Raw genomic sequence first — 3,494 nt, forward strand, 5'->3', positions numbered from 1 at the left:
GTGTCATGTTGCTGCTGATCTGTGTCATGTTGCTGCTGATCTGTTTCATGTTGCTGCTGATCGGTGTCATGTTGCTTCTGATCGGTGTCATGTTGCTGCTGATCTGTTTCATGTTGCTGCTGATCTGTTTCATGTTGCTGCTGATCTGTTTCATGTTGCTGTGTTCATTCGTACTCATCTGCTCACACAGACTCATGTTCGTGCTGCTGTTCGGTGTATTGTTTTTATTGCTTTTATTGGTTTTATGCTTTTAGTGCTTAGTGCATTTTTAGTTGACATTTTTCTTAGTTCATATCTTAGATGTTATCAATGTTTTTCTTTTATATTTTATTGTTGGATGTAACTGGGACCCTGTTTACACAATGTCGTTCCACCACATGTACCACATGAGGTGGAACGACAAATAAAGAACCTCTGACTCTGTCGCTGACAATAGACACATGCAGAATCAAGCAACATTCAGAGCTTAGTCAAATAGAATAGACAGTCATGGCCATCTTTGTGAAAAAATATCCATTTTCATTTGTAGTTGGGCCGTCAGATGCTCCATCACATAGACATATTTCAATTTTTGCATCCATTGAAAAACACTTGGTGAGCAGGGCTTAATCCAGTTTAGCGTAATAGTCTTTCTTGTCACCAGCAACAGGATGTGCAATATGTAACACTGATCTTTAGTGAGTAAATCCTTGAGGTATATGTCCAGCAGAACCAGAAGAGGGTCCATGGAAAGATCTGTCCTTAGAATGCAACAAAACCTAAATATTTTGGAATCATTTAGAAAGGTGGATCACACTGAAAATTACACTTTCTGAATCTATTTCCAGAGATATGGTAACATTTGGAGTATTATTGAAGAACAAAAAAATGGAACTCAGTTGTAATTTGATATTTTGTCTGGCAAAATTATTTTTTCATAAACAAAGAGCGCTGAGATCATCCCCAGTTTTTAACATTTTTTATCTGAATTCCAATTATATTCAAAATCTCTGAAATATATTGAAACATATGAAGACATGTATGAAGTGTTAATGGAATTGCCCGCTAATGCATGTTAATCCTAATCCTAAAATATATACCCCCCTTGTTGTAGTTTTTTATTATTTTTTCTTTTCTTTTTTTAATTTTGCCTCATCATTATTTAATCAGGTTTTGTCTTGATGCTCCCATATCTAAGTCTGCCTCTACTATGCCCGTTTTAGATATACACTATTGTGAATCGCCAGACTTGTTTTTGATAAATAAATAATAAAAAAAAAAGATCTTTACTTAGAATGTCCTACATCTTCTGTTCAATATTCTCCCAAAAGGTCTTAACTTTTGGGCAGTCCCAAAAGACGTGTTTGGTCACCGACCATACCACAATTACTCCAGCATTTATCTGTAGCTGTACTCTTGGAAATTTACAAAAAAAGTACTAAAAAAGTTTTTAGTGGAGTTTAAAAAAAATCTAATTTTCATTTTCCAGTCAAACTCTTTCCAGACCTGGCCCCCGATCTCTTTATGGCATTGAGAACAGACATTTTCCCATGATTCATCTGTTAATATTACAGTCATCTCCAGTTCCCACTGTTGTTTAATATGTAATGTGTTATCTGACAAATTAGTCAACGATGACCTCAGAACGTTGTATAAGATCAAGCATAAGGTCATTCATTCATTCAACCTTTATTTCTACAGGTAAATCCCACTGAGCCTCGAGGACTCATTTACAAGAGAGACCTGATTTCAGCAAAGAATGATGACAACAATGGACAGTTATAAAAAGGCATACAGATTATTTTATTTTTTTACAAATAAGATACAATACAACTTTACAATACAACTTTATTTATAAAGCACTTTAAAACAACACCGTTGGCCAAAGTGCTGTACATTAATACATACAAGCATAAAAACTATGAACTCAACAAATACCATAAAGTAATGAACTACCAAATCATAAAGCAGCAAACAGTAACAACAATAAAACAAATAACATAAAACAGTAAAGCCAACATTTCAAGCTGCGTTAAAAGCCAACGAGGAAAAAAAGAGTCTTCAGAGCAGATTTAAAAACAGGAAGTGAGTCATCTTGTCTGACGTGCAGAGGCAGCTCGTTCCACAGTTCAGGGGCAGCGACTGAGAACGCTCGGTCACCTCTCAGCCTCCTGTTGGACTTTGGGACGGCCAACAGCAGCTGATCAGCTGATCTGAGAGAGCGTGAGGGATTGTACGGCTGGAGAAGGTCGGACAGATACTGTGGGGCGAGACCATGAAGACATTTGAATACAAACAAAAGAAGCTTAAAATTAATCCGGAAACAAACTGGGAGCCAGTGTAGTGATTTTAGGACAGGGGTGATGTGCTCTCGGTTTCTGGTGCCAGTTAAAAGACGAGCAGCAGCGTTCTGAACCAGCTAAAGTCAAGTCAGTAACGACTGGCTCAGACCCACATAAAGTGGATTACAGTAGTCCAGACGAGTTGTGATGAAAGCATGGATTAAAATCTCAACATTATGTTGTGACAGGAATGGTTTCACCTTGGCCAGTTGTCTCAGGAGATAAAAGCTGGACTTGACCACAGATTTAATCTGAGCATCCAGTTTAAAATCACTGTCCAGCCTCACACCCAGGTTGGTTGCTGTCTCAGTCAGATGTTTGGTTAGAGGACCCAGATCAACATGGACTTTAGAACCATCACTGGGCTTAAACAACGAGACCTCTGTCTTTTTCTCATTAAAGTGTAAAAAGTTCTGTGACATCAATGCTCTGACTTCCACCATACATTCCAGGAGTTGGTTCAAGGCGTACTGTTTATCTTGTTTCAAAGGAACATAGATTTGGTTGTCATCGGCGTAAAAATGAAAAGAAATACCTTGTTCCGGAGAATATATCCCAGAGGTAGTAAATAAAGGGAAAATAGAAGGGGGCCAGGCCAAGTACAGATCCCTGAGGTACTCCACATGTGAGAGATGCTACAGAGGACTCCCCAGAACCAAAGCACACACAAAAGCTTCTCTCAGTTAAATAGGATCTAAACCACTGTAGAGCAGGACCCTGAATGCCCACCCATTTCTCCACACGAGACAGGAGGATCTGATGGTCCACTGTGTTGAAGGCAGCAGTTAGGTCCAGCAGCATCAAAACTACACAGTGACCAGAGTCTGTGGCTAAGAGAATGTCATTAAAAACTTTCAACAGTGCCGACTCAGTACCGTGGTGAGTTTTAAAACCGGATTGAAACAGTTCAAGAAGGGGGCTGGAGTTGGTATTTACATCAGAGATTCTCTAGTTTGTAGTCTTGTGTCTGCTAAAATAATTCCAAACCAGTTTGATGCCTTAGCTGTAAACATCACTTTGAATGGTGGCCAGATCTTATCTGTAGTGGGTTATTATCGTCCCCCTTCAGCAACTCCTGAGGCTCTGTCCTCCCTGATGGAATTCCTTGGTAATTTAAAATTAAAAGAGTTTTTTTTGGCAGGAGATTTCAACATTGACTGGGATAAGTCGACC

Source organism: Nematolebias whitei, chromosome 16 (assembly GCF_014905685.2).
Source record: "Nematolebias whitei isolate Nwh7 chromosome 16, NemWhi1, whole genome shotgun sequence".
In the NCBI taxonomy this organism is placed as follows: Eukaryota; Metazoa; Chordata; class Actinopteri; order Cyprinodontiformes; family Rivulidae; genus Nematolebias; species Nematolebias whitei.